The sequence below is a fragment of the Rhododendron vialii genome, chromosome 1a, assembly GCF_030253575.1.
Source record: "Rhododendron vialii isolate Sample 1 chromosome 1a, ASM3025357v1".
Lineage (NCBI taxonomy): Eukaryota > Viridiplantae > Streptophyta > Magnoliopsida > Ericales > Ericaceae > Rhododendron > Rhododendron vialii.
In genome coordinates, this window is record NC_080557.1 from 21,348,961 (window position 1) to 21,373,032 (window position 24,072).

At 37.3% G+C, this 24,072-nt stretch overlaps 1 long non-coding RNA gene across 1 annotated transcript; it reads right to left on the bottom strand.

Moving 5' to 3' along the window:
* Positions 1 to 6,717: 6,717 nt before the first annotated feature.
* Positions 6,718 to 15,298, bottom strand: LOC131336640 (uncharacterized). Its single transcript, XR_009202897.1, has 5 exons — positions 15,012 to 15,298; positions 14,435 to 14,525; positions 13,564 to 13,657; positions 10,734 to 10,865; positions 6,718 to 8,805 (listed from the first exon to the last, which is right to left on the bottom strand). It is a non-coding gene; the product is annotated as an uncharacterized LOC131336640 (long non-coding RNA).
* Positions 15,299 to 24,072: the final 8,774 nt, after the last annotated feature.

A 24,072-nucleotide genomic window follows, 5' to 3' on the forward strand; every position in this document is an offset into this window, starting at 1 on the left:
AAATTTCTTCCCCTTAGGTCTCAACCCACTAACTACCATCTTCCTCCCTTAGACTCTCTCCTTAATTAGTTTGAAACCTTCGCATAGTTTTCCTTGTTTTGTTTTTGTCTTGGTTTTCTCCCTTCCATGGCATGATGTTTGATTGGGGACCGGCTGGCCGCCACCCATGCACGCACAATGGGCAAGAATGGACCGAGGGGTAAATAGGTGGAGGCAACCCAAGTCACATACTTCGCGAGTGTAAAAGAGTCTTTGAAACACATTCCAAATTATTAAAATTCATAAGAGCGAAGATTGAGAACGAAAATGCATGATATTTTTTAAAGAATTATGCGACTAAGAGAGCAACCACGTACCTGCCTCCAATTCCAATATAATCCGTTATTATGGTAGGATTTGGTTAAAACATGTAAAATATTATCTATTAATGTTGTCCCAATTGAGGCAAATTTTTCAGTGCCGGATGGGTACCACGTGATGCCCGCTCGGGGCATCCGAGCTGTCCATTGTGTTTTTAGATGGCTCGGATTTGGAGAGAGAAAGTGTTGGGATGAGAAGAGAGAGAAGGTTTCACTCCGAGCTGTCCAAAAGTGTATTGGATTACTCGGATATGCCGAGCGAGTACTACGTGGGATATACCCACCCAGCACTGAAAATTTTCTCCTAAATTGAAGTTTTTTATTTATTTATTATTTTTTATAAGCAAATTGAAGATGTTTGTTATCCATTTTTCTATCGTATGATACATTCGTCCAGTAGACACGGGGCCCACGAGGACCCAGGGGCAGCCATGCACTCAAGAAAAATGCGTAAGATGATGTGTGAAATTCATTTTAAAATTCTATTGTTCTTGTAAAAAAATTATCACTATGTGCTCTCACTAATACAATTTTTTGGGTCCACCACTGCATTTGCCCGCGGTGATGGAAGGTTAAAATCCATCCTTGAAAATGGGGTCTAAGAGAAGTATTGAGGTAGCTACACTATTTTACTTCTGTTATGGGTGTGATTCAAACTTCATATTGTTGATAGCACTTGTGATTCTGTGAACGTTACTCAAATAATAGTAAGGATTAATTAAAAATTACCCCCTTAAACTTTTATCTCTTTTTTTTCTTCTTCAAAACGATAACAGATGATATTATAGATTCAAAAAACAGTATATCAAAAGAAAACTCCATACCTAAACAAGGGATCAACAAACCAAATAGGAAGGGACTCAGTCTAAAGACTATACCCAACTACAACAAAACCCATCGCTCTAAACAGTCGGAGTACTATAGAAAACAACTAAAAACACCCACACAGGGGCGATAGAAGCCCCACAAACGAGGAGAAATCCTACACAGTGGACACTAAAGAAAGAACAAGAAAGAGAAAAACCGGTAATGACACTGCAGAAAACAACTACAAACACGTACACATGGGCGACAGAAGCCCCACAAACGGAGAAAAATCCCACACAGTGGTCACTAAAGAAATAACAAAAAAGAGAAAAATTGGTAATGGAACCGAACGAATTGAAGTCCACCATACCGGAGCAGATTTCATCCACCAACCTAGATCTCACACTCCAGCAGGGAGGACGCCTCCAGAAACAACGATCTACAAGGCACTACCTCCAAAAGCTGTTAGACTGCACGACAAAAGAGGTGGAGGAAGGGCGGCGGATGGTGGTTTGGGGAGGAGGATGGGGATGAAGGGGGAAGAAGAAAAAACCTCCGAGATCTAAGATGGAGAGATGGAAAAACCCCACGAGGGAGAGAAATCCCTCTCCTCCTGTCACCCATTAGGGCGTAAAACCCTGAGGGGAGGGGTAGGAGGCAATGCGGGACGGCAGCTTCTTTAGGGTTAGAGAGAGAGATGAGGGAGTATAAATAAATAAATTTTCATTTCAACACGCTAATTAATGACCCCTTAAACTATTATTAGTTTTCACTTTACCAAAAAAACCTACATCCTTATTCTATTGTTACTATCACTTAGCACCTTTTGTTTCTCTTCCGTTCTGATTGGAAATACTAGTCTCCAATATAACATGCACATATGAACAGTTCAAAACATCCCACGATATGTATGTCCTCTCTCTCTCTCTCTCTCTCTCTCTCTCTCTCTCTCTCTCTCCTTATCTTAACTTAATGTTTGAACGAATTACCCAAAACCCATTAACAAATTGTAACAAATAGTAACGGGTAGGACAGCTAATTGGCTTTGCTACACTTTTACGTGTAGACTTTGTGTGGGCGTGGTGGTAATTAGTCGGTGGGTCGGTCCTTGTTCCATTGAGCAGATTAGGAAAAGGGGCAAAATCCAAAGGGTAAAGGGAGTAAAAGTAAGGCTTTTTTATTCTTCTCAATAAAAGATGGGTTGGACCAATCAGCATAGTTGATTTTCCTGGGACATGATCATAGCGGAACTCATCCGCTCTGAAATCTCCGCATTTGAGCCATAGCTATATCCCGGCAAGGGAGGAAGTATTTGTCCATCACCACAAAAGCGGAATCCATTACCAAAATTCCACCGAAATGCAAGTGCACATGATTAATATGTGATAGTGTGAGTGCCACTTCACATTCTCAAACCCCCAAAAATGGGTGGGGAGAGAAAGGAAGGAATTTGTAGACTTGGTGGAAGTTCTTTTGAAGGGAAAATAGAAACTGACAAAACCCACCCTTCTTTTGTCTTAGTTGCTATTCTCTAGGATTAATTAAAAAAAAATACTTTGCACACATTTGTTTGGTTGAATTTTTTATTGCAATTATTTTTATTTGAATTAAATTTCGATTCGGTGTTTTGAATAGATGACAATATTCTAAGTATTTTTCCGAGATAAAGAGAGACTTTGAGACATGCATAACTGATAAAAGAAACGGCTTTCTTCCAAGTTCTATCAAACATATATAACACTTTTCAGCAACTGAATTGTCAAAATTCATAGGTTAAACTCAAAGTAAAATGATTTCTGTACTCCATTCTTTTGGTAAATACACTTCAAACTGTTTGTAGTGCTCAAGATTACATAAAAATAATTTACAAAACATGCAAGAAGATCAATTTTAAAGTGCATTTCTAAAAACTTGATTGTGAAAAATCAGTTCCTTTCTTGGGGATGGGGATGGGGATGGGGATGGGGATGGGCTCAATGCATGATGGATACATGTTAACTTCTTGAAAGGGCCAGGGTATACCAAAGTCCTTTTTTTTAAAGGCTTTTTTTTTTTTGAAAGGCAAGTCATTGCATAGACATAAAGGACTACACTTTGGTCTTTCATAACATTTCTTGCTACTTTCTCTGCCTCTATCTAGGGGCCATTTGGTCAGTCCTTGTAAATTCACACTTTCCCTTGATTTCTCAATTGAAACTTTCCATTGGGTCCTCAAACTCATAGATTCAATTCTCACAGTCAACAAAAAAATTTATTCGGATCGCTGAATATTTGCTTGGTCATTAACTTCACAACCCTAAAATTAGTCGAGAGCATAAGCTGACCCAGACAACTAATTATTAAGAAACAAATTAACGTTGGATCATATTATTGTTGACTTTTTCATCCACAACATGGGATGATTTCTTGTGCTAGAATTAAATTTTGGGGTTAGACTTCTCCTACGGTAAGTTGTCCATTTTGATGTGACTCTCTTGATATGAGTACTAGATATTAATGTGATAATTGACCAAGAAAAAGTATAGTGTAGAATGCTGTGGATATTGACTTGAACTATTGACTAGCTTTTCTTTTCTTTTTCTTTTTTTGGTTACAGAGTAGCTTTTCATTAGAGAAGACCATCTTCATCTTCAGTTTAAGAAAAAAGAAAAAAAAGGAACTTGCTTATGCTTGGTTTAAATCTTGGAAACATAAGCACATAATTGTCAAAAAGTACAAAAAAAAAAAAAAAATCGAGTTTATTTGTTCCGCATTAAAACAAGGCTTGTACAATTAATGGTTTTCCTTTCAATTGACGAATTTAAGATTCAAAAACAACATTAGAAACTGTTTAATTGGAAAGTAATTTCCATCCATGAAATTCCATAAGTAGAAAAACCCAAATTGAAAGGAATCGTTCCTTCACATTAAATCCCCACTTGGAACCCAATTGCATATTTACTTGTGAGATCACATGGGATCACCAATTGGCCTAGCAAATTTTCTTTTAATTATTACTTTTATTTCTCTATCTATCTCTTTCTCCACTCATTACCTAAAATCCCAAAATCAAAGTCTCCAAAACGAACAGGGTGCGACAACCTTTTTGCTAGCCAAAGAGCCGAAAGGTTCACTTCTATCTATATAATATAATAAATTAGCTCAGTATTTGAATACTATGTACATAAATCAAGGGTTCAAATTTATCCCTACATAAATCCAAGGGCTGAGAACAAAGATGGCAATTCAGTAAATCTCAAACTGATTTAGGGCAATTTTTTAGAGTTTGGTCAAATGTCATTTTGGTAAAATTTAGATTTGTTTTTCAAAATTTGAAACCCATGTTTTTTTTTTTTGAACGTCAGATAATGTGAAACGAAACCTACGTTTGGTCTTCTCTCTTTACATCTTTCTCTTTGAAGCAGTCCTCTCTCTCTCTCAAACATATTTCTACCTCACCCAAAATTCAAAGGATGGCCTCTCTCCTTTCCACCCTCGCCTTTTGGTTTCCATCTCTCTCTCCCATTCTCCGTCTCCCTCTCGCCCGCAACAGATAACCGCCGCCCTAATCGATAGTCGAAAAGTGGAAGAAAGCCTTTTACCAAACTTTTTTCATTCTTTTTTTTATTCTAGGTATTCTCCCTATGACAAGTTCTAGTATTTATTTTTGCTCCAAATTTTTTGTTTTAGTATGTGACCCAATGTACTCAGTGGCTGGTCTAAAAATTCAACACAAGGGTCACTAATGAATCATAATCTTAAACATACACACAAAAAAAAAAACATGCTTGCCATGCACCAAAAATATGTGTATCATCATCCAAATATTATGTGTATGCTTTCAATCTCCGAGTATCACCACACATTCTCTTCGAGTGTTTCAAAGTATCTATCTAAATTAAATAAAAAGGTTCAAGACTGAATGGAAAAACTCATGCATGGCTTAATTTGCAATTCCATCAGGCGTTAGATAAGGAGTACTACTTAACAATAAACCTACAGTGAGATCAATAGTGATGTGATCTATATATTGATTGCCTATTGAACTTGTACTAGTCACAAATACCAATATGCATGGGTGACTACGTACGGATGTTAGGCCAATGGATAAAGCTTGAGTATGATATATCATAACCAAACTCGATCAAGTTCAGCGTAATGCTATATATGATCTGTATTTAGACAAATTCATTACTCAAACTCAACTGCATTTATTCTCTTTCTGACAATTTTCTTTCATTTCGTTTTCTTTTGGGGAAGTTGCTTTTCAGAGAGAGTTGCGTCAAAAATTTGCGGAATGATGGATAAGTTTCCGGGAATCATCAAATCAGAATAGTTGCACATACATGGTGACCGTGTCGTTCCGAGTCAAAAATATATTTATAAAAACATTAGAGTTAACTACTACTCCGTAGAACAGTGGTTAAAACCAAGTGTCGGTCCGCAGGAATAGTATGGCTAAGTTACTATAATTTTGATTAACTTTTAAATTAATTCTGAGAGAAAGATTTTTGATTTGGATTGTTTTAATCAAGCTAATTAAACTAGAGCAATTAATTAAAAGGTTTGAAAATGATCGATGGAGGACAGGTCTAGGGTTTAGAATCCACCCAAACTGTATAACCGTGTATCGCATAGACTGAGTTAACACTCGAATCGTAAATCACTGTCGCTAGGGCGTGCAATCCCTATCTATAGTGGCCAAGTAAATTTCTACAATCCGCCAACCGGCATGGACTATCCCATGGCACGGATCGTCTCACTAACGTGGTCTAGCCGCCTAACGGCATGGTCTGTCTCACGAGCATAACTCATCTCAATCACCCGGATTGCAAACAATGAAAACCATTATGTTAACGGTATTTGAAAACCATGGATACAAATACTCAACATATTGAAAGAATTAAGACCATTCCATTGATATCATAGAAGGAGTTCTTGAACACATAATCTGATTCGAATAAAAACCCTAATCTATGCAAATATAAAGTTTACTTGGCACTAGACTTCATCTTCCCCTAGAGAATGGAGTTAGTCGGCCATGGGCTCTCGTCGTAGCAGCCACTCTTTTCTGTCACAAGTTGCCTCACACGGTCGGGAGCTCTACGTCCAAAACTGACTGTCGTCCATCACAATATATAGTACTAGGGATTGCGCCCATGTCTGAAGGCACGGCACAACACATTTTTGAACACGATTAAGATGGATTATCGAGAAGTGTGTAATATTTTTTTCTTGGTCGAAGAGTGTAGTGTATTCAAATTTTGAAAATGGTCCAACTTTAGAACGTCTAAAATCTGAGGAATGCAACTATACCCGTGCCAAAAGTCACCAATTCAAAAGCATTGACATAAAATAATGAAAAACTTTCATGCACGCTCACAGTAAAACTACGTAATTTCAATAGCAGATATTACCCAAGGAATCAAAGCAAATGCAAAATTGTTTAAAAAAAATTAAGCTGTTATTCAAGATTACATCAACAAAACCGCAATTTTTTTTTCCCGTAAACAAATTTGTACATTTGGAGAAACAACGTAAGAACACAAACAGTGATAAAAGAAAACACCACTTGTATAATGAAGCTTCCTTCCATCTTTTATTTTATTTTTGATCAGCCATAAAACACAGATATATTACAATAAACAAACATTACAATCGCGGTAAGGCCGCCCTTGCCTTGGCATGAGCAACCTGTACCTAATGTCTAGGTACCTTAATAACCTTTACAATACTAAAATAAGAACATAACGAATGAAAATCTGCAAGAACAGTGCGAATACAAAAAGGAACACTACAAGGATCCTTCAATCCTTGCACAAACACAGCACAATCTATCTTAATACAAAGTCTCTCCAGGTTCTCCTTAATAGCCCATTCCAGCACCAATAATCCTGCTTGGACTTCCATTGCAGAAGTTGAGGAAGCAAGACACGTAATAGACTGATGAACAGCCGGCCCCCCACTTGATTCCAAAACCCAAGCCGCAGCTCCACTATTTGAGCCCGCAATCCAAGCACCATCTGTGACAAAAGAGATCCCATGATCCACCTCCATACCATCCTTCCTGTAACAAAAGCATAACTGAAGTTGCATGCCTTGGCCTTATCCGTGACCACACTACCGGAATCAAAATCCTTAGAACTATGCTTCCCAAGTGCTTCCCTGCATGAAGATAATAGTCCGGAAAAACAGTTTTAACACACTATCAACCTCAGCCTTGGCCGATTTGAACAACACATCATTATGCATACACCAAATCGACCACATAATAAGTATGGACTCCTGAATCAACTCTTTATCCAGGGCATGCTTGATCCAACCGTCAAACCACGCAGTAAATCCAATAGGTTTCCCTATAGAGAAGTCAAAGCCCAAATGAGAAGCCCTCCAAACTCTCCTCGTAAAATCACAATTAAGAAATAGATGCTCAATTGTTTCTAGCTCCTGTCCACAAAAGGGACAGCCTGGGTCAATACTAACCTTTCTCCTCAAAAAAGCATCTTTCATTGCAAGAATACGGTGGATCACTTTCCAAATCATGAATAACTGAAACTTGGAAGGCAAAACCAAGGCCCAAACCTTACCCCAACTTTGAAACCTATTCTGCTCACTCTCAAAAATTCCGTGGAATTTGTCTGCAAGGGCGAGTCTACATCATATTTACCAAAACCCTATACGTAATGGATCACCTGAATTATCATCCTGCACAACCAATCACCAATGGACACGTACATGTTCTCGATGTGTCTAGTGTATTTGGAGTGTCTAAAACGGATATGGCAATCTCTAGGAGTGTTGGTGAATCACCTAACCAAATTAGGTTAATTTTTTCAAGAAAATCTCATAACTTCCCACACCCTATTCTACTAAGCTTTACCCGACAGATATACAAAACTTGGTTTTAAGGAATGTGGTTGTTATATGAATATCCCTTTGCAATGGAGCATCAATTCTCTAGAGTTAAAGCTTGTGTTCTATGAATTGTCCATACCCAAAGGCACGACGCGACGTGTTCTTAACACAATTAAACTAAACCACTCTTCCCTACTATTGATTCCACAAAAAGGACATGAATACATACACTAAATTTTAAAATTCAACACCCCCGTTATGGTGTCAAGTCCGAAATAGGAGCATAAATCAGTTTCCTTTGAAGGAAAATAAAGTAGGAGCTCAAGTTGGACACCCCATCCCAGGAGGCTTAATGAAGTCCCCAAAATTCAACTACAATATCAATGAATCAAACAATTAAATAGATGAGCCAGAAAATACGTAATCTTTTTTCATATCTCTCTGTGTAAATAGTTATGAACTTAACATATGATCTCCCTAGCTTCCCCTTCCCTCTCTTAAAATCCCTAACAGCTTTCCTCTCCCCATCAAAACACATAAGACTTGATAAAACAAAAAACACCATCCATCCAACATTTAAAAATGCACACCAGCCAATCCTCTGCATTAACTAAATCAGGCTCAAGATCTAAACACACCGGTCAATGGTTTGCATGTAACAACATAAGAGCAAATCTAAGCACACCAGCCAATGCTCTACATTTAACAACATAAGTACATCTAAGCACACTAGCCAAATGCGTAATAAGGTAGTTTCAGACTTACGGATCGGAAGCCTCGCAATTCATGTACTTGAGTTGTATTTCTACACAAATGTAAAATTAAATAGAAAACTAACAAGCATCAGTAAAGTCAATGTTGGATTTTTCTCAAAAACCATTGCGGAAAATATATAGTTTCAAAAAAAAAAATGTTTCGGATCTACTTCTTACGTGTGCGTAAAGTTTCATGAGGAAGGGTTAGGGTTTTACCTTTTCGAAGTTCAAAAACAAAACCCTACTTCTGGTTATGAAAAAATTGATTCCTTCTTACTCCTTGCACCCCAAAAATCTTCAACCCTATGACCCAAGAGAAATTAGCCAATAGGGTATGTGGGAACCCTAGAATATTTCTCCCTTCTTTTAATCTCTCAATTCTCTCTCAATATCTGGTAGGAGGAAAAATTGTTGTGTCCTACATGAGAGAATTAGAGATATATTTATAGGGATAAATTTACTTGGCCAATAAGTCAATCTCATGTTGGGCTAGGGTTGGGACCTATGGGCTTCTTGAGGCTTAGCTAAAATTGGACTCACGCTCTCTCATCTCTATGAGTGGTGGCCCAATTAAACCAAAATTAATTCCACTATATAATTATGGCTGAACTCTAGGCCTCAAGAATATTAATATATTAGTTCCCAATAAATGCCAATACCGTAATGTCAAACCCCTTCACTATGTAATGTCCATAAGTAGCAATTGGTCATAATAAACAACTGTCACACCAAAGCATACTTATATTTTAATTCCATTGAATACTAGTTCACTCAATTTTAGTCTAGAAAAACATTTTAATGAACACTTCATTAAAATGACTAGTACTAGGTTTCGAAGACTAATCCAGTGAACTAACTCAAGGGAACATTATACTCTATAATTAAATATAGAGTGAATTCCATCTTGAAAATAATGTTCTCACAGTCCTAACATAAATCACCCAACCCACCGAGGTGTTGATGGAGTTAGACCTCACTCATTGGTGACTCAAAGTGACATAGGCTAGAAACTTAAGTTCATTAACTTTCTTAGGATTAAGAGTGAATTACAATTAGCATTATAAGATTCACACTTAAGTGGACAGTGGTTAAAATAGTGTGAGTCTTATGATGGTCCTTCAGTGTATACCAAATACACCAACATATTAACTTGAAGTCTTTCACTTCAATAATTGAGATGGATCATTCTATCTAATAGGAGTTAATCATGTCGCAATCGACCTAATAGATAGTCCATTCTTATCAGCAATTGTGAATAGTCAAATTACAAACATTGGTGATTTATATCTCCCGTAAGTAAATCACATTTACATGCATAAATCATATTCAATGTAATTTGGGACTTTTAGATTCATCTCATGAATTATATTCAATGTATGAAACAAAGCATTTCAGAATAATAAAACAAAACTCTAATTGATAATGTAAATAAACAAATATTGGTTCTGAGGGCATAAAACCAATAGTCAATACTTCCAATTCAAATAAAAACACTAAAAAATGCAGAAAATAGAATGTTGATTTTTCATTTAAAATTACCACAGTGTTGGATTTCTGTTAAGGAGAAGTAACCATAAACCATAAGAAAGGGAAACTAAACAAAGGAAGCACCAACACTTAAAAAGAAATATCTGTATCTGCGTCTAACACATTGGGGACACCACATGGTGTGTCATTAAATAAAACACAGGAGGGACACGGCGGGAAATGGGGTTTAATACGCATAGCACATCATTAGAAGTGCTAATTTGAGCCATTAAAACAGTGTCTACACACGCAATATCCAGCTAGGAATATATAAGGGAAGTGTTAGTAAGCAAGTGTTAGTCAAATGCAAAAGTGTCTTCGATCTGTTGTAAAGAGTGTCTTCATATTGCAAAAGTGTCATGACATTGTCTATGCAACAAATATGGAAAGAAGGTTTTACAATAGTGTCATTCCAATATAGTGTCTTATTTACAAAATGTGTTTAGTTTACAAGTTCAAAAGTCTTCAACATGCCTCTAAAAAATTCCTCAAATGCTTCTCAATACGGCTATCCAAAATACGTCTCAATATGCCTCTCAAAAGTCTTTGTCTAATGCCTCCATCTAGGAGAATGCACGACAACCTAAGTATTTAGGAAAATAATAGTGTGTTAGTATCCAATAAATATATATACACAGACACCATTTGAGTATGAAACTACCTTATTATGTTTCCATTGTAGTATTGGTTGTTTTGATTACACATCATGACAATAACACTTCAGGATAAACAATGTTTGTTGTGGAATCAAGCTCATTATTAGGGAGAACTACGCTGACACGATCAAAAGAGGTGCATTTTGATAGCGCCACATATAACTGTCCATGACTAAATACGGGTGTACGCAAATCAACCCCAACAAACATCACCGATTGTCCTTGGGATTTATTAATGGTCAATACATACGCCAATCTAACTGGAAATTGACATCTTGTCATTCGGAAAGGTAAATCTGAAGATAAGGGGGTCAAGGAAATCCTAGGTATGAATGCAAATTTGCCAAAATGTCCTCTTGTTAATATTAGAACTTCAATTATCCGCGGGGCACATCTAACAACTATCATCCTTATGCTGTTACAAAGGCCGTCTTTCGGTGTAATGTTTCTTAATAAAATTATAGAACAACCCACTTTCAACTCTACCTTAAAAGGTGGTAGCCCAGTTGGATCTAATGAGTTCAAGTACTCGTTCGAATATCAATTTGCAATGGTACGATCAACTTCATCATCTTCTGACATTTTATCTGCCGCTAAATAACTAATAGCGTCATCTGGAAAAATATTCAATGTAGCAGCATTGATTGCATCGACATCCTCATTCCTCGTAGAAAGAATAGTACGCTCAATTAAAAATGTGGGAGTTGATGCATCTACAACATCCAGGTATGGATAAACTATAGACAACAATTCATTGAGATCCCGACATTTGTGTATTGTTGATGGAAGTTACGGTTTCTTGTGGGATGGTTCCGACCTAGGAATACCAATAAAATGAATTAATGGAACCCATAAGTGTAAGCATTTCCTCATATTAAAAGCACCAATTTAATTAGAAAGAAGAGTTTTGATACCTCAGTCAAAAATGTTGCGAAATTAGAATTTCCATAATCGGCTTGATCTAAATGCATAAGTAGAAATGCATTTTCTTTTGCCTTACTTGCAAAGATTAATATCTCTTTTTCCTTGGACTTTGCCTGCACCATTTAAAGGTCTCACCACCCCCCCCAAGATCACAATACCGACGTTTTTATCTCGAAGATGTCCAATTTGTAGATAAATACATTAGATTATAAATAAATGGCAAGATTCTAGGGAAATTTTGTTAAAAAATATGGATGACCACACCACTAATCAGCATATAGTCGCTAAATATATTATTAAAAGACCAAAAGACAAATGAATGGTTAAAGAACCATACCCCCGGTAAGCATTATCTTTTCTCTTATTTGCATAGATGACTTTCTCTTTTCCCTTGGACTTTGTATATTCAATTTTTTTGTCCTAGTAAGTAAAAAAACATGTGAGAGGAGATTTTTTCGTCCCTTTCATAAAAAATAGGATGTGCTTACCCTAAGAAAGCAGATCATATTCATATCATGTTCCTCTCGAAGCACAACACTGACGTTTCTGAAGATATTGTCCATAGCTTGTGGATTGAATATAGGCTTAGTAGTTGCTTAAGAGGTTTCTACAGTCAAGATGTTCTAGGACAAATAGTTAGAATGTTTCTATACTAAATTGATGTAGAGCTAAACAGTTCACAATTTCTCTTAAAATAAATAATCTCAATCAATAACTTAGTGAAAATGCCCAAATTACTATCATGAGGGACACAGCGGGAACATGAGACATTTAATTCCAAAACTATCCCCACAAATGTTTTGCCTCCATATAACATGGAAAACCCATTCACACATTTGGTAACCGCTCCTTCTCTTTCTCTTAAACCACGTAACCTCTGATGATGCCTGTACCCAATGAATGTAGAAATTGGCACATCAATTCAGCACTTTGGAATAGTACAGCAATTCCCCATACGGAAAACTTCATGGTTGCCAGAAACCCACTTCATAAGAGAAAAAATGGATGGTTTACTCCCCCTCATTCTAACCAAGGCAAGTTATCTAACCCGTTTCTCACATTTGAAAATTTTAATTCCAGTTTCCATGTAAATTTGTTTTTATAACTTTGATATGATTGTTAGGGCACCAATCACGTCTCCCTCTTGGTATTTTCCAAGAGAGAGAAAAATTACTACAGTTTGGAAAATTAATACGTACTAATATTGTTAGTGCAGTTTAGCCTTTTTTTCCCTTGAGTTCCTAATGAGAACTAAAGCGTTGGCCAGGTCACAAGCGAATAAGTGGGAAGCGTTTGTGCAAATTTGCATATGCACCCCGTGTGTGCCCTGGCCTAGGCTACATGCAAATAATTAGGAAGCATTTGTGTAAATTTGCACACGCATCGCGTGTGCCCTACATCGCATCGCATGTCCATTCAAAAAGATATCTATATGAATTCAGGTGTTATTTAACTCAAAATTATTCGTGCGCACAAGGGGATGTAAGGACCATGTAGAAGCAAAATCATAAATACTTATCATTCAATGAGATAACGGCTGGGAAAAAAACTTGGATTAAACTGCACCAGGCTGCACCTTAAATGTCTAAGTATCCAGGTGGCAATGTTGGCTTGCCACCTAAAAGTTCGTACTATGTTACTCCTATGAGAAATATAGTAGTAAAAAAAAAAAAAAAAGTTCCTCATAAGTAAAATCATTACCGAAAGAGTGAAGCGAATTGTTCTTCTACAATATCTCCTTCAATAGAAAAGAAATCCTCAAACTTTGATAGGAGATTAGTCAGCGATAGTCGACCTGAGCACAAGCAGTACAAAAATATCATAACCCAACACAACCCATTTAGAATGCATTGTTTCGTGCATTTAGGCACGGGTTATCCCTAATGAAACCAAATCTGGCTTTGGAGAATTTTTTATTTTACAGTAAAAGGGAAAATAATTGGGAGAAAGGAAGAAAAAATCGAAACTTGAAAATCCCCCATTAGACTGCATTAAATGAAAATATGAACTAATGAAACCAAATCTTACTTTGGGGTACTTTTTATTTTACAGCAAAAGGAGACTTAGTAGCTGATTAAGAGGTATCTACAGTGGAAATTATCCAGGACTTACAGTTATAGCTAAGCATTCCACAATTTCTCATCAACGAAACTTCTCCCTACCAACGAAACTTCCCAATGAAAGGATATATGTTTTTCCTATTATCCCACTATGGAATTCAAACATCTGATTCTACCATTAGAAACCTAAAACAGAAGGTGAGTTTGGTGGACAAAGAAACCCGGTGAATTCTCATTCTCATTCATTTGTACAGGAAATGCCCAATTGACCTAAAACCCTACAACTTTGCAAATAGGACCATGAAATGACACAGTGATACAACTATATAGCCCAAGTCCGAAATACACAGGATTGACCCACGTTCCAAGAAGACAAATTGGATTGATCAATCATAAAATTAGTAAAACATTAGAACAGAGATTGTATAATGCCACGGCTGTGAATGTCAATAACATTAGAACAAAAATTAGTAAAACATTAGAACAGGAAAGAGATATACTTAAGAGCGAACCTGAAATTTAAGGCACTGGGCATCGGCTTACGATGAAGCCCCTCTCTGCTTTGCTCGTTGACGCTTCATTGCACTGAAAGCCACTATGCATCTGGAAAAAAAAAAAGAGAAAAAGTCAGAATTTCCAATTAAAATCAACACACAAAAAGGCCCTAAAATCAGAAGAAAAAAAAAGGGAGTTTACATGCAAGAAAATCGGATTACCATTTCAAACCCGGTAAATTCAGTATGGGGTTTCCCCTTTGATGCATCGGATCACCATTCCAAAATATAGTAGTCTTAATTCTAGCCGGCAGTGATTTTCAAATGGTTGTACGCTTGCATTCAGACTATAAAGAAGACAATTACTGCTATGTTTTGGACCTTATTGCTTAGTTCATAACATCGTCCGCAATATTTTCAGGATACGGGGAGAAAGTTTTTGCAATTATTGGTGTTAAGGTCTATGCTTCAGGACAGTATATGAACCAATTAATCTATTTTAAGCGGATCAAAATTTCCAATTAAAATCAACACACAAAAAGCCCTAAAACCAGAAGAAAAAAAACGGAGTTCACATGCAAGAAAATTGGATTACCATTTCAAACCCGGTGAATTCGCTACGGGGTTTCCCCTTTGATTTATGGTGAGATAGGTGCACAGCATCCTCCAACCAATTCTGCTCTGTACCGATGAATCCAGAGGGAGACGGAAGGAGATTCAGTGAGATTGGTAGGTCGGTGGGTGGGTTTGGCGAGATAGCGTGAGATTGGTGGCTCGGTGTGGAGAGAGAGAGAGATTGTTGGTTTTGGGTGGATTGCAGAGAAGAGAAACAGGGCTGAGAGGGGGGGGGGGGGGATTTGAATACACGGTTTGAAATGGTTTTTTTTTTTTTTTCCGGGGTTTGGTCTCTTGACTGGACAGTTTTGAAAGGGAAGTGAAAAAAAGGGGTTTGATCTTGGCCCTTGGTCTAAATAAAACTCCAACTCAATCACAGGCTCACAGTCCTTGGAAGGCCCAAAAAGTTAGTTTGTGAGGGGTATTTTGAAAACACCCTCCTCCCTTGTTATATAGATATATAGATATAGATATAGATTTGAATCATTAATTCCATAAGAGGTCCATGGACTTTAGGTAACTACAAATGAACCATTCAATTTTGAAAAACTAATCGAAACAAAGTAATCGTGCAAACTGTCCCCGACAACGGCGCCAAAATTTGACCGTGTCGTTTCGAGTCAAAAATATATTTATAAAATCTTGGAGTTAACTACTACTCTGTAGAATAGTGGTTAAGACCAAAGTGTTGATCCGTAGGAATAGTATGACTAAGTTACTATAATTTTGATTAACTTTTAGATTAATTCGGAGAGAAAAAGGTTGTTCGATTTGGATTGTTTTGATCAAGCTAATTAAACTAGAGCAATTAATTAAAAGGTTTGAAAATGATGGAGGAAAGGTCTAGGGTTTAGAATCCACCCCAACCGCATAACGGTGTATCGCATAGATTGGGTGAACACTCGAATCGTAAATCACTATCGCTAGGGCTTGCAATCCCTATCGATAGTGGCCAAGTAAATTTCTACAATACGCCAACCGGCATGGACTATCCCACGGCACAGATTGTCTCACTAGCGCGGTCTAGCCGCCTAACAGCACGGTCCTTCTCACGAGCATAACTCATCTCAGTCACCCAGATTGCAAACAATGAAAATCATTATGTGAACGGTATTTGAAAACCATGGATATAAGCAGGGACGGATCCAAGAATATAGTCTAATGAGGGCACCTGTTAATCATAATGGCAAAAATTTATTTATTTTAGTCAACCACAGTAAGATTGTACAAAATTAAGACATGTATTACTAACTACAAAAGTTTATAATGTGTATTTTAAGTTAAATTAGGTAAAAATGAGCACAAAATCTCATAAAAAGTTTTAAAGTATGTTTTAAATGAATATCGACAAGTTTTAGAATGATCGAGCTAGTTTTGTTAATGACTTTATTTTATAATATTTCTTCCAGATGGTTAAAAATAAAGAGAATAAGGAAAGAATAGCTCTAAATAGACAAACAGCTCGTAAAGCAAAAAGTATAAATACACCATATGATGAAATTCGGGCATAAAACTAATTATGTATGCGTTTTTTGAGATATATGCAAGTGTGTATGTATATATATTAGCACACTTTCATAACTATGCTAATTTATACACACACAAAAAATATATATATATATATTGGGTGGGCGCATGCATTCAAGTGGGGCACGTGCCCCCGCTTCGGTCCATACGTCCCTGAATACAAATACTCAACATATTGAAAGAATTAAAACCATTCCATTGATATCATAGAAGGAGTTCTTGAACACATAATCCGATTCGAATAAAAACCATAATCTATGCAAATACAAAGTTTTTTTTTTTTTGGGTAAGGTAAAATTTTGATAGAAAACCCACATTACACAATACAGGGCATACCCCAAAACAATAAAACAAAGGGGCATTCCCCAGGAAGAGCCAACATGGCACAAGGCCAACCCCCTATCTCAACAGAAACAAGAAAACAAAACAAACAACCAGGAATTAAGAGAAGACCCTGCTTGAAATGTTTCAATCCCTACACAGCAATCTATTGTCATCAGACCGCCTAATGTTCCTCCAAGAGCTTACATATCCATGAATATCCGAATCCACAGCATGTATAATCTGGTTTGGATTAGACCGTATGGCTTGGAAAATGCGCATGTTCCTCTCCCTCCATAAATGGTACACAACTGCAGCACAAGACAGCTTGACCAGAAGGCTTCGCAAATTAGTACCACCCCTATGAACATTGATCCATTGGATCTCTTGATGCAGCAGGAGGCAGAGCCTGTAGATGCCATTTTTTTCCACAAAATGCTGTCACACAGAATTCGAAAAAGGACAACTAAAGAACATGCAAGTGCACATGGGATTCATCAGCATTATTACAAAGCACACAAGTAGCACAATCAATAACTCCCCCAGCTATGCAAACGATCCCTAGTGGCCAACCTCCCCAAGACACACAGCCACTGAATTATAGCCCACCGAGGAACATGATGCTTGAACCAAACACTATTATGTCATTCAACTTCAGGGGCAGTAAGGCGGAAGGCAAATACAAAGTTACTTGGCACGTGACTTCATCTTCCCCTAGAGAAAAGAGTTAGCCGGCCATGGGCTTTCGTCGTGGCAGCCATTCTTTTCCGTCACAAGTTGCCTCACTCGGCCGGGAGCTCTACGTCCAAAAACTGACTGCCGTAGTCAGTACGTTTCCATCACAATATATAGTATTTGAATCATTAATTCCATAAGAGGTCCATGGACTTTAGATAACTACAAATGAACCATTCAATTTTGAATCAATTTGCTCTTTAACCCCAAACTTTATTAAACTCTCATTTTTATCCAAAATCTTGGATAACGATCTCAAGCAACATGTAAACAAAATAAAAGCAAAATAAATATCAAGCAACATATATAAATGGCTAACAAGTGTAGTTTGGAGGGCCAAAATATCAATATTTCGGCATTTATCACATTGTATTATAAAATTAGCCGGCAAACATTTGCCAACCAATTTGCTCTCACTTGAGTGCAAAATATAGTCTAATAAGGAGAGCAACATATTTACACTTACGGTGCAATTAATAGCTTTTTATTCAGGGAGCAATCTTTACGTTTCTCAAAACAAAAAATGATTTACACATCACACTGCCAAGCCATTTGTCAATTGGGTGCGATACAGTTTAATAAAAAGTGCAAGATATTTACACTTACGGTGCAATAATTTTTTATTCAGGGAGCAATTTTTGTGTTTCTCTAATCAAAAAGTGATTTCGACATCACATTGTCAACCTATTTGTCCTCATCTGAATGCCAAATAGTTTCGTAAAGAGTGCAAGACATCTACACTTATGGTGTACGTAATCGTGTTTTATTGAGGGAGCAATCTTGACATTTTCCAAAACAAAAGGTAATTTAGACATCACACTGCCAACCTATTTGTCCTCACCTAGGTGCGATATAGTTAATTTGATAAAGAGTGCAACCTATTGACACTTACGGTGCAATGGTTTTTTATTGAACGAGAGCAATCTATGGGTGAAGGGAGCGATGGAATGGGATATTTTGTCTTTTTACATATCCGGTCCCATGTAAGCGCAATTAATATTTTCCTTCGCATGCTAGGCGCAATTCCATAAAAATCTCTCCATGAATTCACAATTTTTTGCCCCAACTCCTACTGAACCGTAATCTCCCCTTGTCTTTTTTCCCTTCTTTTTCCTCCATCCAAAATTGAGATACGGTGATTCAGTAGCGTAGTGGAAAATCTAGGGTTTTTTTTTTTTTGTTTTTGGTCAAACGGAAATCAAGTAGTCAAATTGGCTTCACAAGCACTTTCATTAGTAACAACTAATAATATATATTCCTTTCACCTTAACCCACCACCAGTAAGAAAATGATCATGATTCCCAGAGCTAGAAGACAGCTTAGCAACCCAAATCTACATTTGTGACATTAATTCTAAAGGACAATAACTTAAAGCATGGCTTCCAAATTGAGATCCATCCCAAGTTTTCCTCATTTCTCGCCAAAACAAACAAAGCTTCTAATGGCTCCTCCCCAAACCCATTCTCCAGTTTATTTCGAGGAGCAAATTCACCTGTTGTTGTCAAAATGATTTTGCCAAACTCATTTTTTGGCCTTCTGACAATCTCAAAATGCCAAAAAAAAAAAAAAAAATTCGAAGTTATGGCTCCGGTTTGGCGTCATCTGGCACAATCTAAAATCAAGACCATTGGATTGACCCCACCTCATTTTTCAATGGAAATCAAATGACTTGAATGATGTGAGAGAAATGGCAACAGCTATCTTTAGTGTCAAATTCGGCATATGAAAGATGGCATTGTCAATTTTTAGCAACAAATGACAATGCTCTAGAAGCCAATTAGACTTGGACTTTAACTTCCCTTCCATTGGGGAAGAAAGCTATTGGCTGCAAATGGGTCTACAAAATCAAATACAATCCTGATGGCTCTGTGGAGAGATATAAAGCTCAATTGGTTGCGAAAGGTTACAACCAAATAGAGGGTTTGGATTATAGCGAGACATTTGCTCCTGTTGCCAAGTTAGTAACTGTGCGAGTCTTACTCGCTGTTACAGCAACTCAAGGATGGCATCTCCATCAACTTGATGTGAATAATGCATTCTTGCATGGTGACCTTGAAGAAGATGTTTACATGGCTCTTCCTCCAGGTTTCGGACGAAAGGGGGAGACAAGCGTATGCAAGCTCAACAAATCCCTTTATGGTCTCAAACAAGCATCAAGGCAACGGTTTTCATAGTTATCTTCAACACTCATTAATGCTGGTTATAAGCAATCTAGGGCAGACTATTCACTTTTCGTCCGATCTCAAAAATAGTAGTTTTACCGCTTTCCTTGTTTATGTGGATGATGTGATCCTGGCAGGAAATGATGTGGAACAAATTCAAGAAATCAAGAGATTTTTGAATGATCGTTTCAAGCTAAAAGACCCTGGGAATCTCAAATATTTCTTAGGCATAGAGGTTGCCCGTTCAACAAAAGGAATTTACTTGTCGCAAAGAAAGTATGCACTTGAAATTCTTGAAGACACTGGATTCCTAGGAGCAAGACCAGCAGAGTTTCCAATGGAACAAAACCTAAAGCTTAATGAGCTTGATGGAAAACTTTTGAAAAATCCTTCTCCATATCATAGACTTGTTGGACGGCTAATTTATTTGACCACTACAAGGCCAGATTTAGTATATGCAGTGCACGTGTTAAGTCAATCCATGGACAAGCCAAGTATACCTCACTTGGATACAGCACACCGCGTACTGAGGTATATTAAGCAAGCACCAGGCCAAGGTATTTTGTTATCCGCCGCCAGTCCGATTCAGTTAGATGCCTTTTGTGATGCAGATTGGGCCCATTGTAGAGACACACGGTGGTCGGTAACTGGATATTGCATTTTACTTGGCCAATCACTTATTTCTTGGAAAACAAAGAAGCAAACAACTGTGTCGCGCTCTTCTGCTGAAGCAGAATACAGATCAATGGTTGCAACTTGTTGTGAGGTTACTTGGTTAAAGCAAGTATTGGAAGACCTAAAGATAAACCACTACCAGCCAGTCAGGTTATATTGTGACAACAAGGCAGCCCTCCACATTGCTTCAAATCCAGTTTTTCATGAACGCATGAAACACATTGAAATTGATTGTCATGTAGTTCGTGAGAGAATCTGAGCAGGTATCATACAAACAACTCATGTGTCTACAACTCAGCAACAGGCTGATCTTTTCACTAAAGCTCTCAGTTCAAATCAGTTTCATTTTCTACTGGGCAAGTTGGGTGTTATGAACATACACCACAACTTGAGGGGGAGTGTTAAAGATCATCATCAAGCCAATCAATCCCATGATTTGAGGAGACCAAGTTGACCAATGTGACCCTAAATTTACTCCTCAAATTAGACCTTGATTTCCTTTGTTTTCCTAAATTGTAAATACGTTTTTGATTTGGTCTTATATATATATTTGTTGTAGCTTGTAAATCAATATATGTTATTATCAATAAAAGGTCTACCTTTTTCACAAACCAAGTAATCATATCTTGTAAGGAAAAGCATATATTGTAACACTAGCCTGTGTTTTTACATATATTCTATACTACATAATTTTCATAATGTATGTTCACGTTCCTTTCACGCTCCTAACCTTGGGAGCTTCTATATTCACCCGCTCCAATGCTTTCGCTCCTGCTCCGTGCAACTAAGAGTTTAACCCTACAATCTATGTATCTGAGCTATTCGACATATAGGAAGTAACAATGTCAGGCAATCAACACTCTTACATATGTGTCGGATAATTGGACATTCATGCAACAAGCATATTACTCCCTTCGTCTCATAATGTTTGCCCGGTCTACAAAACGAAGACGTAAAAATAATACAATTTTTGAAAGAAAAGTTAAAAAAGAATTCAACAATTTACTAGATATTGATATGAGTTCTTTTGACTTATGAAAAAACTTTGAATTTTTTCTTGAAAGAAATTCATTATTTTTGAGTCCTTGTTTTTGCAGATCGGACAAACATTATGTGACAGAGAGAGTAGTAATTTGAGTATAGCATAACCACGCATAAAAGCCTCGTATTATCCAATGAAATCATCTATGACACATTGTAAGTACCATTTAACCCTTGAAAAATGAAAATAGTGCACAAAAGAAACTCAAATTTTCCGCCGTGGCCTAGAGTGCTTAGATATATGGTAACTAGAATAGATGAAAACTTCTAAAAAAAAATGGAATACTAGATGAAAAAGAAACTTAAGTACGTACATAGTCCCTTATGCTCTTAACATTTCACCAATGGGTGGTGTTTTCATATACTCCTTACAGTGACTATCGGCTCATTTGCCATAGCCGTGCATTTGAAAAGGGCATCCACAACCCCTTTGTATGAACCTCTATATACTTCGAGGTATATACAAAATGAAGTATTAAGTCAGAAACTTGACAGAGTTCTAATAGTCAAACTAATCTTAGCCTACTTTAAACTAGATGTAGATTGGGTGCTACGGCATGAAGCACAGATCGATAAGGGATATGATGTCACGCCCTCGATTTTCAACATAAATATATAATCTATTTCGATAAAAGATTCTCGCATAACAATTATAATACCCAAAAAAGTTCCCAAGTTTAAAGAGTTTACAACATTGGCACTCCGGCCCAAATTAAGCTTAGGTACAAGTACGAATAAGTTATAAGGTTACAAATTCATCTTTACCAAAAGTAAATCTATTACAAAAGATGATTAAGTAACCAAAACAAGTTAGCTTCCAAAAAGTCTTCACATCCAAGCATATGATGCATGAAAGTTACTATCCAGCGTTCTGACCTGAAAAGAAAGATGGGTTGAGCTACACTTGCCCAGTAGGAAAATCTTTTACCAATTCTATGTGCAAATACAATGATAAGTGCAAAAATGATGAAGACAGGAAATTTAGCTCAACGATGGATAGTAATCAATTTATAAGTGTGCCAACATTCAACGAGATCATTCTAAGACATGCCATTACCATGATATGCCAACTAATTCACAAGACAATGATAACTCTAGCTATCTCGACACGACTCGCTATCATCCATCTCCACCTTCTGTATTTCCACCCCTTGCGTTACAGTATGATTACCACGAGGGTTACCGTATTACCACCCCCTGCGTTACGGAAAGCCCTAACAGCTTGGATCTCCATATTATCACCCCTTGCGTTACGAGACCCACTTGAGTCTCCATATTACCACCCCTTGCATTACGAGACTCCTTAGTCCAACTTTCAACCAGTCCAACTTTCAACCCCAAACAACTACTCTCTTACTCAATATGCAAACTAGGACTTTCTCATAACCACATTCATGCAAGGATCATCATACGTTATGCCATTAATACCATCACTATGCCATAAACACTCCCAAGTAATCAGTCAATCAACAAGTTACGTTTTAACACGGTTTTAATCAAATGAATTCCTATTCATTTCTTTCTAGCGGAGTGCCAACAGACCAAGAATAACTTCAATGAATCAAAGGAAGTCAATTGGACATGCTTGGAATAGGTTTGGAGGTGTCCAAAAAGGTTTAGAAGTAATTGGGAGTCAAAACGTTCGATCGAAGCAACATGGGCAAAACTGCCCAGAAAGCCAAGGAGTATCAATACCAAAATAACCGTATCGATACTCCAGAGTTTGGAGTATCGATACGCAAATAACCGTATCGATACAGGAACACTACAACAAATTTCTAAAGCTACTGGAATGCAGATCCTTTCAGCATATCGATACGCACACAATCGTATCGATACGGGGACATTACGAACGGCGATTTTGTGCAGAAAACTCAAAAGCAAATACAACAAAACACCCAACGATTCAAGGTACGATTTCTACACTTAATCAACGTGTAAACATAAAAAAGAGGTAAGAAATCCCTACCTAGAGTCATTGAGCAAAACCCAAGAGATTCGTACGAGCCCTAGCCCCGAACTCCTTGAAATCAACCGAAATGCTCTACTCCGAGCTTGACCCACGAAATTTTGAGCTCAATACCGTGATTGAAAGGCTTGAGGGAGAATGATTCTTGAAGTTTTGGAGGAGTTTTTGAGAGGGAGCAAGAGAGAGAGAGAGAGAGAGAGAGAGAGAGGGGGGGGGGGGGGGATGGTAGAGAGAGAGACAAAGGGGAGAAATGTTATCTCCTACACACATCTCCAACTATATATACCCCTATATCTTTTTTTACTACACTCACACCCCTCAAATCTCCATTCGATCATTCTAGTCCTCAATTCAAAATATCCATCAAATAAATATATTTTTCCCCAATTAACCATTTAATAATCTTTTCGAAAAAATTAAAGAAAATACGGGTCTCTACATATGACACAACACGGATACATTGATACGGCAAAACCTTAAAAAAAAAAAATAGTATGCAGATACGTCAAGGATATGTAAATGTAAATTGCTAATACCAAGCTTTAAGCACATGTCAATGCCAAAAGTCATTCCATACAATAATATATATGTATATATAAGTGGTACATAGA